This window comes from Vanessa tameamea, chromosome 21 (genome assembly GCF_037043105.1).
Source record: "Vanessa tameamea isolate UH-Manoa-2023 chromosome 21, ilVanTame1 primary haplotype, whole genome shotgun sequence".
NCBI classification, from domain to species: domain Eukaryota; kingdom Metazoa; phylum Arthropoda; class Insecta; order Lepidoptera; family Nymphalidae; genus Vanessa; species Vanessa tameamea.
Genome location: NC_087329.1, coordinates 1,893,453 through 1,913,576, shown reverse-complemented (window position 1 = coordinate 1,913,576; position 20,124 = coordinate 1,893,453). Strand labels below are relative to the sequence as shown.

At 34.8% G+C, this 20,124-nt stretch overlaps 1 protein-coding gene across 1 annotated transcript in view; it reads left to right on the top strand.

Annotated features, from left to right (window-relative positions):
• Positions 1 to 15,340, top strand: part of LOC113399561 (TBC1 domain family member whacked) — a 275,772-nt gene extending 260,432 nt beyond the window's left edge. The window contains exon 8 of the transcript XR_010309495.1: positions 15,326 to 15,340. The gene's annotated coding sequence lies outside the window, so the exon portion shown is untranslated. The remainder of the gene's footprint in view (positions 1 to 15,325) is intronic.
• Positions 15,341 to 20,124: the final 4,784 nt, after the last annotated feature.

The following is a 20,124-nucleotide window of genomic DNA, read 5'->3' as shown; positions in this document are numbered from 1 at the left end:
CTAACCTACAAGATCTGTCTTGCACAAAGCACTACCAGAAAGTAAATTGTCTGATTGTCTAAGCTAATAAACTGTTACTTTAAACTTGAAGAGGCATCTTGCGGGTTCGCCTGGCGAGGACAACTAGTGTTCATTCTCCCTGACTATACTGGCCGTCTTCGCGTTTGGACTCCAATCTACCACTTAACATCAGATGGAGTGGAATCATATATGTATAAAAAAAAAAATCGGTTTGGATATAAAAAAAAAAACTGAGGTAAATGTAAATTAGTTAAAAATATTAAATTAATTAAATCAATTAAAAATAATAAATTAACTATAAAAAAATAATACTTCATTCATTCGTTTGGTATAAAGAAATATAATTTATTTGGATTAAATGTAATATATATCGAGTGCCTCCTACCATACTTGCCAATCGTTGCTTTCCAGAGCGTTCTTCAGTGCTCATTTCAGATAAGAAGCACGATTGGAGACGAACTTCCTTCCTGCGACGTCTTCTTCCGGCTACAAATGACGCTGTCTTGTCTGCTCGAGCCATTGTTGCAGCGATATCGTAACGATTTGATGATGCATAGCATCGAGTATCCTTTTAACGTGATCTTAATATAGTAAGGTTATTTCGTAATATTCCTCGTGAAGTATAGAGTTATATTTAAAAAAATATTGGTAAACTATAAAATGAACTAATTAGACGTAGGATCAAACACCAAAAGGACTGTTTTATTTATGACAATCACTAATTTTCAACTATGAACTGTGTCAGTACATTTCGAGACACAGAACCAAATAATAGATCACTGTTCCGACCTAGAGCTTGAACCTATAGAACCTCTATTTAGAAGTACTATCAGATGTATGGTGCGTGCAACTATTCGACTATATTTAAAAAAAAAAAAACAATTTTTATCAATGGTATGTTCTTTTACATAACATTATCTATAACATAAACATAAATAACATAATCAGCCTGTAAATTTCCCACTGCTGGGCTAAGGCCTCCTCTCCCGTTGAGGAGAAGGTATGGAGCATATTCCACCACGCTGCTCCAATGCGGGTTGGTGGAATACACATGTGGCAGAATTTCGTTGAAATTAGACACATGCAGGTTTCCTCACGATGTTTTCCTTCAACGCCGAGCATGAGATGAATTATAAACAAATTAAGCACATGTAAGTTCAGTGGTGCCTGCCTGGGTTTGAACCCGAAATCATCGGTTAAGATGCACGCGTTCTAACCACTGGGCCATCTCGGCCATCTATAGAATATATTTCTCCATCTAATATAAATAGGTATCGCCGATGTATTCGAAATAAAATTAGCTAATTAGCATAATACAGTCGTTTGTAATTACATACAATCACGTTTTAAAAGCAGACAATTTTCAAGTAAAATAATAGACAGGGCCTTATGCTGAATGTACTTATTTCTAAAGACATTATTTAATATGACGTCACAGCTAATTAATTGTTTTCATATATTAAGTATGAAACAGGATCTGCAACCTTTGTGAAGGGCGACGGTTCACGACGATCCGCCCTGGAACTTGAGGCGGAAGTGCAAGCGGAAGTGAAGCGGACGGGGTCTGCGAGGGTGGGTAGAACCAGTGGCGACACTGAAGGCGATCCGCCTGCATGTGAGATGTGTAGCAGCGAGAATTGGTACACTCACGAACAGGCTGGCGCAGGTGCCTGCATGGGATAGCAGGGCGGAACGTGCTATTGGACTAGACGCAGACTATTGGACATAGTGTGTCGCCTGGTGTTCTCCTTCTTGTTCGAAGGTTCGTATGTTCAGGATCGTTTTTAAGGAATCAGTCGCTACTGGATTTGTGTGTTTACTGGGTCCGAAATAACGTAGTGTGTCCGAAACTGTTCGTACAACTATAAATATTAAATATATATATCATGCATTTAAAGAATTCCAAGTGTATACATTATATCTACAATACATTCGTGTTATTGTATTCGTAATTCAAATCACGATAAGTATGTTTATAGTAAAATTCAAAATGGGAACGTTTTTACATAAATCATAATATACAATGGATGAGTAAAGTTATTCGATACATAGTTAATAACGCTAGCAAAACCGATATTAATACACACGACGTGAATACGGTACGCGGGTCACGAGGCGCACCATGCATCGAGTTACTTTGAACAAATCATTGGCACATATGTATTACGTAATAAATTAGTGATACGTTAAATATATATTTACACTTTGATGTCGATCGATTAAGAAATAAATTACATAATTATGTTTCATATTTATTACAGTATTATGTGGTGGTTACATTGTGCGAGCCTGTCAGGGTAGATAAAATTAGGGGTGAGTTGCATTACGTTTAGCGATGCAAGCACAAGGGATACAAGGTCAGGTTAGGTTCCAAGGTTAGTGGTGCATCGTTAAGGTAGAATGATTAGTATTTCTCAATAATGTGTGTGGACGGTGGTGGCGACTTATAAGGTGGCCTATTTGCTCCTTCGCCTGCATAATTTATAAAAAAGTGGTTTGCGATACGTGAATCTTAACGAAAATTGAAGATGAGCGATGATCGCAATGACAGATTTTCCACGTCCTTAACGTATGTTTATAATTCATCTCGTGTTTAACTGTAAACAAAATTAGAATGTATATATTATATTATTATTATATTATATTATTTTTTAATAATATAATAAAATTTATATTATTAAAAAATAATATAAATTTTGAACGGATATTTTAATGTAAAACTACTATTATTCGGAATGTAGATTACTGAGATGAACCGTCATGGAACTCAGTATTTACCTTATTATAATTTACATGCCGTGAACATAAATCAACGAATACAAAGTCAACGCTATTTTATCATATTTTATATTCTGTATTTTGTAATAAGCTTTATCTATTAATGATTATTTTTATCATAAGATTTTAATTTATTCATTTTATTAAAATGATTAATTTATTAATAATTAAGATTTATTTTATATTATTTTATATTGTGTGAACAATTAGCTCACTCGATCTTAAAGATGCCTCGCACAACGCTAATGTTACCGAATATTATAATTAGATGCCACTTCCAACCATGAGTATTTCGTGTGTCTGTGTGTAGTTATGCTGTTGGCCCTACTGGCTTTAACAGCGTCACCGGGAGTTGGGGCGAGTATTAGACTGAGCCTAGAAGTTTGAGCCCTTTTTGGCTCGAGGGTGATATTCGTCCTGAGGGTGTCTCCTATGAGATCGCACCACGGCTCAGAACGTAGTCAGTGGGGAACTATTTTATTTCTTTCCATAGTGCTATATAGATCAATTAGCGAATCTTGCCATCGCGATGTTGAAATGTCAACCATTTGACATAACGCCATCTAGTATTCATCTGTTGCCATTCAAATGTTGAGTTTAATTTCGCCTTTTTGTATTTACGTCAGAATATATAAAATTATTTGCAATTAGCAACACTCCTGACCTATGACTGCGCGTGCGTGTTTGTACATAGAATAAATATTAATAAAACCCATTTATACGTAGAATGTATTTTATATAAATTAATGTATTTTATAAGATTTTAGTTTGTTTTAACGATTATTCCTTGTATATAGGCTTTGATGTGAAACTACACTTCGGAGAATTCGAAAAACCTGTAGACACTTCCAAAACTTCAATATTGGTAATTTTGTGAGAAAACTTTAATTTGATTTAAACAAGACTAAAAATTCTGCTGTAATTATTAGACCATTCATGCTTTTCATTTATAAAATAGGTATCCCGACGTCGTCTTGAACCATCTGATAGTCAAGTTCACCATCGCCCATAGACATTGGCGTCGCAAGACATTTGAACATTTCTTAGATCGCCGATGCACCACCAAGCTTGAAAACAAAGATTTGCCTACAGTTATACCCACTTAACCCAACTCAACACCAGTACACAACGCAGTATTGCTGGCGTTACAATATGTGATGATTAGGGAGCAGATACGAACCCTACGACTTAGTAAGTGTAGCTGGCCTTTCATCCTTCCTTTTTTAACATCGTCACTTCCAATACTAAAAGCCGATATATCCTGTTGGATCTGGATAACAAGGATATTTTTTTAGGTAGTTAATTTATGTTTATAATATAAAATCTAGTGCTGTGCGTTAAAAAATGATTAAATCGTGTGATTATATTGTGTCACTTACAGATTGATGTTGTATGAGCGCTGTCAAAATAAACTCCAAATAAACTACCTCAAGAGGAGGAGAGGCCGATGTAGAGATATGTAGTTTTATTAAAATTGGAACTTGATTTGACACCCTGTCAAGTTTTTTTAAGGTATAGGTGGCAAACCAGCAGGAGGCTCACCTGGAAAGTGATTACCACCGCCCATGCTTACTCTGGACTTGCAGGTACGCTGCTGGCATTTAAGATATATGTACGCTCTTTTCTTGAAGGTTCCCAAGTCGTATTGAGTCGGAAAAAACCGCCGGCGTATGCTCGTTACACAGAGTGGTTGTACGACACAGAACATACCTTAAAAATCGCGTTATTGTTGATTTTTGGGCATTCCATTTTTTGTTTTAAAACAAAATGATTACGAATAGTAAAATAAATATCGAATATGTACTTAACCAGTGTGTACAAGTATTACATACGATTATGTAAATGAAGAAATATAAAGAAACAATTTTGACATAATCAGCTATTAATTGTTATCTAAATTACATTATTTAAATGTCTCGAAATAGACATACAATGTTTGCGGAAAGTATATTCGATTTGTAAAGTTACATATTACGGTGATTATAAAATAAGGTAATTTCTTCACTGGACGGTGTGACCCGGTACACTTGAATGTTAACTAAAGATTGTGTGTTCAGACACGTGTAAACGCTGAGGTTTTGCTTACTTAATTTGTGTTTATTGTATGATAAATAACTGCTTCAATTACCATCGTGTTTATGGGGTCTTCAGCAATCCCGATAGTCCTCTTAATCTAGGATGTTTAAAGGATGCTCAAGGCCTCCTACATTACACGCCCACAGATCGTAGGCACGCATTCGAGGGTCGCGATAAAAAAAACATCTCATACTAGCGGGTTCGATTCTTTATCAGTTCCATTCAGCCATCTCTTGTTAGTATATAACAGTCTCACCCTTAGTAGGTGTTAAGGTCTTTACTCTACTCAACCATCATTGCAGACAAAAACTTCGATGAGCACGTACCGTAAATGTACGTGCACCACGAGTACGTGAGCTTTTTTTTAATAAACTTATAATGTAAATAAAATAAGACGTATGAAATGAAATATATCCTGCCCCAAGTTAAAAGTGTTATATTATTTTATTTTGCAAACAAAGGTAGTGATTGTGCACGTTTTACTTCTAAAGCAAGAATGTCAGAATGAAGAGGGTTTTCAATAGTTAAATTTTCTTTAGAACAGTGACCTTGAAATTTATAATCATTCCTTTAAGCAAACCTGTTTGGGTTAGAATCATCCATTCAACAGATATTCTACCGCCAAACGCCAAACATTGATATGTTCCGGTTTGAAGGTTGAGTGAGTACCAAGGTCTGTAGCGCATTGGTGTGATATAAGAAATGGTTTATATTTCATAAAGCGCCAATGTCTACGGACGATGGTGGCTGCTTACCATCAGGTGGTCCATTTGCCCGTCCATCTACAATACACTTAAATTATAGAAAATCTTTACTATCATCATTAACATAATCAGCCTTTATTAGTCCACTGCTGGTCAAAGGCCTCCCCCAAGGCGCACCACTGAGTCCGATCTTCGGCCCTTCTCATCCACTTCCTACCAGCCACCTTCCGTATATCATCGCTCCACCAGGCCACAGGGCGTCCTACACTACGCTTGCCGATTCGCGGTCGCCACTCTAGAAACATTTTGCATAATAATTTAAATATGACTAATAATAATTTCTAAAAATAATTTCTTTGTCTAGCAAAGGTGTCATAACGATGTATACATCATATTAATGTGACGTACTAGTCGTACGTAGTGTACTTCTTGTAGTGTAATACAACAGCGTATAAATCGACTGTCAAACGAATTAAAACGTCAAGATGATTCTAGAAAATGACGCTTCACGCGTCCAATGTGAAAACGCCCTAACAATGAAAAATTGGATCGTATAGCAACCAAGTTGCTTTGTCTCGATTAAAATATTGTCGATTAATCGTTATGTGCGCGCGTGTAACATACATTACACGTTTGTACTCTTTTCGGACGTTTAATAAAATCGATATTGTCATTAGTCGGCATAATGAGGCACCTGTAAGGAAGACGCCACATCAGCGATTATATTGGCGCCTTTGTACGTTTCATAATTTATTAATTATATAATATGAATGTATATTACATTTATATGAAATATGTGCTGACTTATTATATCTAATTGTGGAAAAAAGGTGCCGTCAGACTCCCGAACGCTTTCGCTGTGTTTGTTTTAAATAGCAGACACGATCAAATAAATTCAAATCAAATCAGAATATACTTTATTCAAGTAGGCTTTTACAAGCACTTTTGAATCGTCATTTAACAAACTATTTAAAGCAAAGCTACCACCGGTTCGGAATGAAGATTCTACAGAGAAGAACCAGCAAGAAACTCAGTAGTTAGTCTTTTTCAATATCTAAAAATATGGTCATGTTAGTTAAATACAATTATATATGTATGTTATGTCTCCTGCCTGGAAGTCAACAAGCATTAACTCCACGCTTTTTTATCATAAATATTTTCTTGTATCGAATGATTAAAATCGTTTCAAAGTAATTTAATGATAATGATAAAATGTAATTGAAAACCCGTGTGAATTTAAACAAATAATTTTCGTATACAATAGATATAGAAAGAGAGGAAATAGGAGGAGGAGGAACGATTTCTGTCAGTTCCTTCTACTGTAAGTCGCGTATAAGAACTTCGTGATAAGGTTTATTAAAAACATGTTATGGTTTCTTCCGCGTGTCACCTTGAGTTGTAGCATAATGTTACATCGTCTATTACCTTTATTATTAAATATGCAAAACTGCCACCATCTGAGTTTTAGTTGGCGAAACTGCCACCATCTGAGTTTTAGTTGGCGAAACTGCCACCATCTGAGTTTTAGTTGGCGAAACTGCCACCATCTGAGTTTTAGTTGGCAAAACTGCCACCACCTGAGTTTTAGTTGGCGAAACTGCCACCATCTGAGTTTTAGTTGGCAAAACTGCCACCACCTGAGTTTTAGTTGGCAAAACTGCCACCACCTGAGTTTTAGTTGGCGAAACTGCCACCATCTGAGTTTTAGTTGGCAAAACTGCCACCACCTGAGTTTTAGTTGGCAAAACTGCCACCATCTGAGTTTTAGTTGGTAAAATCTAATTCTCGCCAGGAATGAGGTATCTTGAGAAAGTGAAATATATTTTACGGTTTTAAGTTTAAAGTGTGTGTTTCAAAGGATTCCATTGCGCACATTATTTGTAAAAAAATCGCACATAACACAATTGACGTATCAAAGTGACGTCGGTTGTCTTGTCACAACTGTCACGGGAAAAGGTTCTTATTCGAGCGATTTGCTTACATTTGATAAACAATATCCTTTATCATGTAATAATATTTTTTATGTACATCTAACTTTGGAAATTATATAAAAATAAGACGAAGAACATAACACTGTTTCCTTGGTCCAGTAGATAACTCTTACGGCTGCTAGTTGGAAGGAAACAGGTTCTTTAGTTTTACATTTAAATTTTTCCGAAGGTGAGGGAACAGACTCTACCCCTGTATTCGCATACACTTTTGTATAGACTCGAGGAGGAAATGTAAACTCATTACAGCTAGTTGCCGACTTCGCAAAGTTAATACATTCTTCCTCAGGAGTATTCGTTTCTATAAAATGATTCTACAGTTATTTTAACTTGGTCTATTCAAAAATTTAAAGCTTAATCAAAAAAACATTATTAAATAAGGCATATTACACAATACAAATTTATATTAAAGATAAAAAAGCGTGGACTTTGATCTCTAGGTAAGTTGTATACAACTTACCTAGAGATCAATAAATACTTAGAAATAACTAAATTGAAAATGTAATTGTCAACAAAGTACATTTAATTGTACTTTGTTGACGTGCTCTGTAATTAAAATGGTGGGAGAGAGTAACTACTGAGTTTCGGTTTTACTCGGTAGAATCTTTTTTATACCTCTCCAGCATGATGTGGGGGGGTTCGCCAGCGCTGAAAGCGCCGGAATACCCACTCAAAAACCAGCGGTACCCACTCCGTCTTTACGAGGGGGCATAAAGTGATTGCTTACGCATGCTACCGTCACCTACTCGGTAGAAACTACTTTCCGAACCGATAGCTTAACGTTAATTTCAATTGCAACAGGACGATTCAAAAGTACTATTAATAGTATAATTGAAAAAAAATTAATGTTTTTGATTATGATATATTTTGCGCAGCTGTTTAAAAAATGGAATTGGACGTTAAGAAATTTGGTCACTAGGACATCAATGTATATAAAACAATTACGTGTTCTCATTTTAAAATGTATTTTTAGAAATCATGAGAAAAAGCAATGTTCTTGTTAGTTGTAATCTTAAATCACGACTTCGTATGTAACTTGGAATTCTCGGTAAATAGTTTAGCTGATAACAGAGAACGTTCGTGTTTATTTTGGGATTATAATTGAAAGACTGGTAAAATATCTTTATTATTAATTAATTGTAGTTTATTAATTAAATCGTTAAATACCTAATTGAGTTTGGCATTAGCTTACACGAATACCTATCATCAACTAAAACTGTCTAAAAAACATTAACAGCCTGTAAATTTTCCACTGCTGGGCTAAGGCCTCCTCTCCCTTTGAGAAGATTTGGAGCATAATCCACCACGCTGCTCTAATACGGGTTGGTGGATACACATGTGGCAGAATTTCGTGAAATTAGACACATGTAGGTTTCTTTCACCACCGAGCACGAGATGAATTATAAACACAAATTAAACACATGAAAAATCAGTGGTGCTTGCTTGGGTTTGAACCCGCAATCATCGTTTAAGATGCGCGCGTTCGAACCACTGAGCTATCTCGGCTCATATCTTTGTATATTATATATAACTTCTGTATGTCTGTATGTGTTTGAAAAATTCCTCCTCCTAAAGGATTTTTTCGTTGATATCAATTATTATTCTATCTTGCAGAGGTATTCTGTGACAAGATACACGAAACACATATCAGAACACTACTTTAAATGTCAGAATGTGATGTAGTCCAGTGAATAAAGACATTGCACGTTGCACAAACGAGAAAGTTTGGCCGCAAATCCTTCTTTGTCTAGCCCACTATAAAATACCTTCTGCCCTAGAATTGTATTATATGTATGATTGATATCAAATTTTCTCGAAAACACTTGGTTTTCCGAGAAAAAGTAATATAATTTTACTGGAAATTTTAAGAGCTACACATTTAATAACCACATTTTTTGTCCGTAATTATGACCGCTCACGAGATAATCGTGAAAAACTGTTTGTCACGACCTTTGACCCTGGATAACTTTCTTAGCTGCACATGGATCAATGGGGACTTTTGGGTTTTTTGTTTAGAACCACAAAAGGAAGGTTCATACAAAATTCCAGCTTCCAATATTTTTTCCGAAGTTCGGTCTTTATTTCGTCTTTATTCACTGGTCTAATATACGAGACTGACTTTAATAATTATGAAATTTGTAAGATATACGTGTCATAATTGCGTGTGTTAGATTTTTTATAGAGACTTAATACATTATGTCATGATATTTTAAGATAATTTCTATATCTTTATTATTTTATTATATTTTAAGGTTATAAGACAATAAAATATTTTATATGAAACACAAATATTTATTTAGCCATTATCAAAATAAAATTATAATTTATTCAAGTAGGCTTTAAAAGCACTTTTGAATCGTCATTTAACAAACTATTTAAAGTAAAGCTACCACCGGTTCAGAATGTAGATTCTACCGAGAAGAACCGGCAAGAAACTCAGTAGTTACACTTTTTCAATATCCAAAAATACAGTCATGTTAGTTAAATACAATGATACTAACTTTGTATATTGATAATTGCAAAAACACAATTCATATATTCATCAATAATTTAACAAGCAATAACAATTATACTATATCACAAAATTATATCGTGCCTTAAATGTTAGCACCTTCGTCGAAGTCGAAGTGTTCTGTACCGAGCTTCCATCACTTATATAAGGCTCACTACAAATCACGTGACTCACAAATAATGAACAGAAAAGTCAAAGTACCCTCTTATTTAACATCAATGTTATCAACGCAATTCAAAAATAACTGAAATTAAATTATTATTATTACAGGATCGATTAAAACATACAATACATAGTGTAAGCCTTGTTTGTAATTGTCTAATTATTTATTTATTTCTCACTTAATCTGACACGTGCAAGACGGCTGTCAAACTTACATGAGTGAGATACGAAGTTAATTCTCACAGATGAACACGGCTTGCTTAAAACGAACGTGTCATTCGTTCTAATAAAGACTTATTACATATTGCAAATAAGTTGTACTAAATTTATCGTGTATTTGTGAATGAGTTCTTTATCAGATTTCGTATAGTTTTTTATCGTATTGACACTTTCATAATTACACACTCATGTCAATAGTTGGCAGTTATACATATGTGTACCTATGTATACGAATGATTAGAATATTTATATATAGATTGTTTGTAGTGGACTCTGATCTTAGGATCAAATGTTGAACGTTATAGAGAATATATTATAACATAACGATACGACCCACGGCGGCGTAAAGGGTGAACCGCGGGCTAAACCACGTGGATATAACATAATAATAAACATAATCAGCCTGTAAATTTCCCACTGCTGGGCTAAGGCCTCCTCTCCCGTTGAGGAGAAGGTATGGAGCATATTCCACCACGCTGCTCCAATGCGGGTTGGTGGAATACACATGTGGCAGAATTTCGTTGAAATTAGACACATGCAGGTTTCCTCACGATGTTTTCCTTCACCGCCGAGTACGAGATGAATTATAAACACAAATTAAGCACATGAAAACTCAGTGGTGCCTGCCTGGGTTTGAACCCGAAATCATCGGTTAAGATGCACGCGTTCTAACCACTGGGCCATCTCGGCTCACTGGGCCATCTCGGCACGTGGATATAGTAAGAGATATTTGGATTCGAATTTACATAATTGTAAAGCTAAAAGCCTTCCTCTTATTTCTATACATGAGATCGTAACCACTCCTGAACATAGCTAACGCTGATCCAATCGTTTCTATGATCTCTAGATCCAGTGATTCCCATAGTATTCTTTTAATCATGGAGTTCACTCTAATCAAATGTTTTTAATCATTTTGCAATTGAATTAAATAATTTGCGCTTCAAAATTTTTTTCTTAAGTACGTAACATATAAGTGCAAAACTTTTGATTGAGTTTAAAACTGTTTGTTTTGTAAATAAATTTATTAAAATATATAAAAAACATTTCAAGGTCAAAGACCGCTGTACGCTCGACGTGCAACGGCCTTGTTACTCGCGTTGATAACTTCACATTCGCTGCCGTTGCACGATAACGTCTAAATATTACGTACTGTACGATATAATAAATAAAGCCGAGATGCTAAGTGCTTAGAACACGTGATTCTTAATCAAAGATGGCAGGTTCAAATCCATGTCTCAAATCTGAGTGTAATTCTTCTATGTTCAATTTTTTTTTTTTTATTTGGACACATCTCTATGGAATTTTAATAAACTTATTCTGTGTTTAAATTTCATCTCGTGTTCGGCATAGGTCGGATGAAATTCTGTGAAATTTAATAGACTATAAAATGTTTTGTTTATTTATATAAGAAGTTTTTTAACAAAAAATATTTAATCCCTTTGTATCGCTTTTATTTAATCCCTTTGTACAAGCGCTTTTATATAAAGATCTGGTATTAGAAGGCAATAATAATAGGATGCACGACAAATTGAATTAATATTCCGCGAAAATTCAGCGAATTTTGACCAATCGACATGAGACAAAATCAGTGTCAGTTATTAAAAAATAATAACAATATTCAAAGTTGACAAAAAAATATTTATATTGCATTTGTTTGAGGATAAAGGTTACCATAATATATTTCGCTAATATGAAAAATATTGACCTTAATATTATTAAATAATAATTATATCGTCAATGGAAATCCGAAAGGTAAGGCTTTAATGCGAAAATTGTGATTTTGAGAATTGAGGTTTAAAGTTAAGTCTATAAAACTCATTTCCTAAAAATAGCATTGCGGTGCTTAAGTCTTTCTTGTTTTCCACTAACGATATATATTAGGCGAATGAGCAAACAATGGTGAGCAAACCCGCACTGCGAGTAGTTAAAGCCATAACGTAAGGAGTGCCTTAATCTATAAAATTCGCTGTGAACTAGTGGTTCTAAGATTCTTCCTTTAAAAATGTAACTACACAGATTAACACACTCTATAAAATTGAAAACAGCAATACAGAGTTTTGGTGAGTAAACGCACCCGCACCAAACTCTACCACAGAGTAACTTCATATTCTCCATCAATATTGATTTAATAACATGTGTTTATGCTGTTGCCTTAACGGGAATGTACGCAAGGATACACGTGAACTTGCTTTAAGTTTTCGCAATATATATAATTCCAGATCAATCAAGAATACGTCACGGAATTGCGTTATAAATATTAACGTATCGTTGTTTTTAAATTAAATAATTAAAAAGTTATATATTAATTATGAAACTAGCAAGTTGGCGACCATTTATTCAATTCCGTTTCAGATTGTCGTCGTTTGCAGAAGTAATCTAAACTACAGCGTCAGAGGCATAGTAAGCCCCCCCCCTCTTTCATTGCAAATTCTAACCGTTATCAATTGACAATGCAGCGCTACCACGACGGCAGACACTGTCCTTAATGTTTTCAGTGGCACTGGCACTTTAATGGCAATGGTAATTTTTTATATAATTACTTGGCAGACGAGCAAATGGGCCAACTAATAGTAAATATTGACCACTGCCCATAGACAATGGCACCGTTAGAAATTTTAACCATTCCTTACATCGCCAATGCGCCACCAACCTTGGGAACTGAGATCTTATGCCTGCAGTTGGTCTAATAATCTCTGAGACTTAAGCATATTCTAATCTCATCACACTAAGTAGTTACATAAGCTCATAGATGTATAAAAAGGTATTGACTTGTAATGTGCAATAGTCATAAAATCTCTTGTGACGTTAATCAAGTGGCGTTCGTGAGTCAGTCGCGCATTTTAAACGATCCACGGCAAAAGTAACGTGTTCCGTCTACAAATTCTGTAAATCAAAGAAAAATGTTTTCATAAAAGCTTAAATTTTCCTGTTATATATTTTTCATTAATTCCATCGATTTTGTCCAGAAGTATGCGACCCAATCTGCACTCTAGGAATGGAATCAGGAGCAAAGTAAAAAAATGTAATGAAGTCCCAAAATATATTTTTTAGAGGAGTAGTTTGCCCGAGAGGTTTGAACGATCTGAGTGCCTTGTTAGTGTTGTCCAGATCTCGAGGCTTCAAGCCAGGGTTCCCAGTCGTGCCAAGAAGAGATAAATTCTCACTCTGAAAGTCCAAACCATCCGGAGTCGGGAAATTGGAAGTGCCTTTAAAGACATGTAAAGCCGTTGGTCCTGCGCCTGAACTTTTTTCGGGCGATTTTGCTGTCCATCGGATTAAGACAGCGAGGGGATATAAAGTGCACCTGTATTCGCACACACACTTCTGCACTATATTATGCAACACAGCTATTATTAACTGATTAACTGAATTTTTAAAAAAACATATAATAAACAATAGGACGTCTAGTTAGATGCACTAACGACTGACGGCTACCGATAATAAATATTATATGTACGTACCCCCATTTCGTTAATATATTTTTTACATTAATAGCTTGTAAATTTCCCACTGCTAGGCTAAGGCCTCCTCTCACTTTGAGGAGAAGGTTTGGAGAATATTCCACCACGCTCCAATGCTGGCGGGCGGCAGAATTTCGTTGAAATTAGACACATGCAGGTTTCCTCACGATGTTTTGTTTCACCGCCGAGCACGAGATGAATTATAAACACAAATTAAGCACATGAAAATTCAGTGGTGCTTGCCTGGGTTTGAACCCGCAATCATCGGTTAAGATGCACGCGTGCGCCTCGCGGGGCGCCTCTCTTCTCCCGACATCGCGCGAACCAGACCTCTTCGCATTTGCTTCTTATACGTAAGACATTTCGTTCTGTTTCAATTGTGTTTTTGCTTTACCTTTGTCATGTGAAATATTTATTCGTGAGTTTACTGAATGTCGAAAAAATTTGTATACATCATAAAAAAAAAAAAAATTGTATACATCATTATATTTGAAATACAACTCATAAGAATTGGCTCGCATAGAATAAGGATCTACATAGAACTTATATATTAAAGGCAAATATCGAATAAAAATATTTTTTTTTTTTAGATACCAGGTACTGGTACGTTACGTAAGCAACGTTATTCTACTTCGACCATGTTAACATACAGCAGCTCGGTTTCAACTCGTTGCAAACTAATAATAAATTCATGGTTTTCCGATTTCCATTTCGTTCGCTTGTTTTGTAGGTTATTCTGAAACTTTGTTTTGTTTGTTTCGCAGTCCACGTGTTACTACGGAATACTATTGCTGGATATATTATACATATCCGGATTATTTGTAGGTTTGAAATATTTAAGAAATTTATGTTTTTTTTTTAGTATTGTACCCAGCGATGGGTCGTATAGTGCATGTTTCTTTATTTTAAATCGGTAGGACTGGCCAATACCTGATGGTGAGGTGGCACCATCGCACATAGGTATTGATAAAATTAACCATTCCATAGTAACTAAGATGCTGTTTAGATCCTTGACTTTTGTTACAACGCTCACTCACCCTTCATTGCAATATAGGTTACAGTTCTGAGTAACTTTTTGGTAGAATATCTAATAAGTGGGTTGTACCTCTGCAGGCGGGCTGGCTTGGGCTGCCTTCATAGAGGCAAATTGTACGTAACTAAAAAAAATGATTAAATTTATTTAGCGTGATTTAGTAGCACTATTTAATAATTATACTAGTTTACGCCCGCGGTTTCGTCTGCATATGCGTTTAAGTACCTGAACCATTAAAACGTTTGCAAAAGTTAATTATTATCGGTTTAGTAGTTGTGACGTAAAAGCGTTTATGACGTTTGCCTTTATATTATTGGTTGGAAATTTATTAATTTTTGTTCGAATTTGAATTCGCAATCTTCGGTTAACAGTCATGTATTTTGAAGTTAATAGAACTTCGAATTTTATCGAAGCAAAGCCGCGGAACAACATAGCTAACGGAAAGCAAACCCGTAACAGTGACTCGTTAACAATACAAGTACGCGTTAAAATTCGTAATACCAAAATATTTATAATTCCAATATCCTCCAGTGTTGAGAAGAGTTTGTAAACATATCTGGTTTATAACTCGACTGTCTTTGAAACATTAGCTGGAGAAGGAAAAATTCACGTTTTAATGGTAAAATGTACCGGCGTTAAGTTTTGTAAACATAGAATTATTTAATCTAACATTTTCTACTTGCATTCAAGAATTGAAATAGACGTTTCGAAATCCCCAGGCAGTATTTCTAATTCAAACTAGATTCTACTGAGAAGAACCCGCAAAATAATCCTTAGTTGATCTCGTAGATAATGTCTTGGAATTTATTTATTTATAGATTTTGGAATCTACCAGGTAGATGGACAAAATCGAATACTATATATTAATTCAACAGCTACCGATTTTTAGTACAATGAACATTAGGAGCCGTCCAATTTTTGATTTCGTATTGCAAACTTTTGGAACAAAAGTTGAAATTACACGTAGTATTCGTTTCAGTTCAAGTATGCATCACTGTATGTATTATTTATTAAATCGACGTCGTGCTTTGACAAATGAAAATATAGGAATAAAATTTGCATTTCGTTCAGAAAATTTCGTAAAGTATCCAAGGAGACAATATGAATTGCATTAAATTCATCTTCTCCACTAGAGAACCTATTACCTTAATAATAGATATATCCGTAGAGAACTTTCCTTCCATTATTGCGCAGTTCTATAATGACCATTTATCGGTTGTTTTAAGAAAACAAAAATATAATTAATGATCGACCTACCAATATCCCGCTTCATTAGGGAAATTTAAAAGCCCTGACCCCAATATCTTCGCTCACTAAAAGACAATTAAGAAACGACTTCCCATGGAGAGGCCATGACACAATAAAAGTTTACATTCGGCATTGAAGTCAACTACAGTAGTTTTCCCATAACGTTTAATATCTTCGCCCCTGATAGGAAACAAATAGGTTAAACTTTCGATTCCATGGTTAAATTTAGAAATAGACATATATATTGCGGTTGCGTTTTACACCGATGCATTAGATATATTTAAATTTCATCATCATCAAAATTGGGATAAGGGCAGGAACCCTTATCCCAATTTTATTTGAGGTCAGCGCAGCATATCTTCTTCCATACTTCTCTGTCTGATGTCATTTCACAAGTAACATTCTTTCTAACCATATCGTCTTTCACACAATCCATCCATCGTTTCTTTGGTCGTCCCCTCTATATCCATCTACATCCATGCTCAAGACCTACCTCACAACATGTTCCTCATTCCTCCACATAACATGCCCATACCATGACAGCCGGTTTCCACATAGCTTCTCGGTTACCGGTGCCACTTTCATACTTCCTCTTACGTACTTAAATTGTAAGATATATTTCAATTTGTATATATGGTAGGCGGACTGGCAAATGCCCATTGGCATTGTCTCCGCAGGAAATTTTAAATTATAATTATTCCTTACCAATACACCACCAACCTTGGGAACTGTCATGTACTACGTCCCTTGTGCCTGTAATTACATTGGCTCACTCACCTTTTAAACCGGAACTCAACGATATAATTAATTGGTACTTATCAGGTGTCACAAACTTTTACATATTAACTTTAAACTTGTATTAATAAATGATTCAGAATTATAACAAATGTAGGATAATTTGGTAAAATCCATCATTGCTCATTTTGACGACCTCCGTGGTCGAGTAGTGTGTACACCAGTTTTCATTGGTACGCCACTCCGAGGTCCTGAGCTCGATTCCCGGCCGAGTCGATGTAGAAAAAAGTTCATTAGTTTTCTATGTTGCCTTGGGTCTGGGTGTATGTGGTACTGTCATTACTTCTGATTTTTCATAACACAATTGCTTTAGCTACTTACATTGGGATCAGAGTAATGTATGTTATGTTGTCCAATATTTATTTATTTATAATTATATGCTGATAGATTTTATCACCTCATCAACCAAACCAAAGCAAAATATATTTTTTAAGCCACAAATAATTTAATTACGTGTTATATTAACCAGTTCTTACAAATAAGAATGATTGTGTTTAGTTCTAAACCGAAACAAACTAATGTTGATGTTTACCAAAATAGCGGTCTGATTTATTAAGATTTATTTCTGTGTTCATCACATGTCGACCTTGTGCTGCGCCTACGCAGTTTAAGAGCACGTATAATCCCACCGCTGGGCAAGCGTATTCTAACAAATGTGTTTAACACAATCCATAATTTATTTATTGATTCAGTTACCATGTCGCAGAATAATATTCATGCAAAACTTCTAAAATCTAGAAGCTATTGAAAAATGTGTGACTTAAAACGGGTATTTCTATTGACTTGAGTCGGGCTTCGAATCCAGGACTCTGCAGCTTTATACATAGCGACTTAATCAAAGATATCCGAATGAAAGCGCACGAATTTAAAGATCGCTTCTATTTTGAATAGAGGAATTAGAATTGCAAAGATTTTAATCTTGTCATTAAATTCTTCTTTTATAATAAATTTCTTATAAAATTAAAATTCTCTTATAATGTAATATTCGTGTTTATAAGGTCCGATTTGAAATCGATATATTTTCCCACTGGCAGTGTAAAGATCGTTATCGTTCTACTGAATTCTAAATTCAAATTCTAGAATATAATACAGTTATGAAATGACTTGTTTTCCCGCCGTTCGATTTCTGAGATGTTACATTTCATATTTAACTAATTGTCGTTCACGGTTTCGCACGCGTTTTAGCGGTTGGTCGTCAGGTGTTCGGAATAAAAAATAGCTTATGTCCTTTCTCGAAGTTCAAGCTTGCTTCTTACAAGATTTAATCAAAGTCGGTTCAGTGGTTTGTTCGTGAAAGAGCAACAGACAGACAGTTACTTGCGCATTTATAATATTAGTAAAAAATTATCTAAGCTTCGGTGTAATATAAGCTCTGTGTGCTCATATTAGTGTATCAAAGTAGTGTAGACTTATCGCTAGTTCGACCTTGTATGTTTCATGTTTCGTTATTAAGGACACTTCACACTTGTCGCCTTTAAATTTCTAGAATAACTGACATTCATGGAAAAAATATATTGATAGAGTTTAAAAAAAAAAAACGATCTAAATCTTACATTCCCATTTACAAGTACAACTGCTGGATTAAAGCCTCCTTTTCCTTTGAAGAGAAGGTTGCTTGTTCACGCTGTTCCAAAAGGTTTGATAGATAAATCAAATATCCTTTATTCAAAATGTGATCTAAATTATCGTTCCATAAACACAGTAGTTACTTTTTCCGTCAGCAAAATTATATATAGTCTATCCTAACCACAAGAGGACTGAAGGCAGATAAACAACATTTAACATCGAATTGTTCAAGATCTTGAACAATACATGATATTCATGATGGATTTGCGATTTGGCGTTTTGAACGTCGAAGAAACTGTTAATGGAACTTTGGAAGATAAATTACAGAGGATAAAAGTTTTTAAGTGGAATGCTGTTGTATTATAAATAAAGATGGATTAATCAAGAACTGTTACAGAGAACAATATACCCGAACTATTAGAAAATCGCATGGGACATGTAAGTCATCAAGGAACATGTAAGTAAGGATTGTAACTTTAATCCTTCTTCAATTGGAATAGACCATAGACTGTTAAATATCGTCTTGCATGAAAATAAATACTAACACTATACTTTTATATCTTATATAATATTTTAGTCGAATTCCTTATTGATTAATGTTCTTAGAATACTATTTAAATTTTACTATTTTTTACATTGATTGTAAAAGTCCAGTTGAATAGAGTTTTCTTTTTTTTTAATTTATAAATAAACATAGAATTTAAACGAAAAGTTAAATTAGAGGGTGTTTATCGATTTTTTTTATTAATTAATTTAATTCTGAATGATAACAATGAGTATTATAGTCGCACCGAACATAAAATATACTTTATTCAATGTAATTTTTGGGTGTCCAGCTCTCCTCGGTACGACGTAAATGCGTCACGAGATAAAATTGTTAATGACATTAGACCAAAACCATGAAACAAAAAGTTTGAAATTAGTACATTTGAGCTTCAAAGGCAGATTTAAAAGGGGCTCAGGGAGAGGTTAGCACCGAACTGTCTCCCTTGTCCCTGTGGTCGGAGTTCAGTTTACTAATATAACTTAAATTTAAATCGTCATTTTGGTAGATTTTAATTTAAAAACATACCGTTAGATTAGATCTAACAAAAAGAACCAGAAATTCATTAGTTTTCGATATAAATATAAAGACGAATGATATTTAAAAGAAAGATATTTGGAAGAACGCTTTTACTTCGCGGTAGGGCTTTATGTGAACCAATCTGGGTAGGTACCACACACACATCGGATACTCTATCGCTAAATAGCAATACATCGTACTGTTGTGTTCCAGTTCGAGGGCGTGTGTGCAAATGTAACTACACGAGGGCCATAACATCTTAGCTCTTAATGTTTATGGCGTATTAGTGTGATGTACGGAATAGTTAATAATTCTCACAGTACTAATGTCTACACGCAGTAGTGACAACGTTCCATGAGGCCTATTTGCCAGTCTGCCTACCAATTGTATGAAGAAAAAAAACACTATCAAGAAATGCTTATAGAAAAATAGCATTTAAACTTTAAAAAAAATGATTACTAGCATTTGAAAATTTAATTCCAAAAATAATATGTCTTT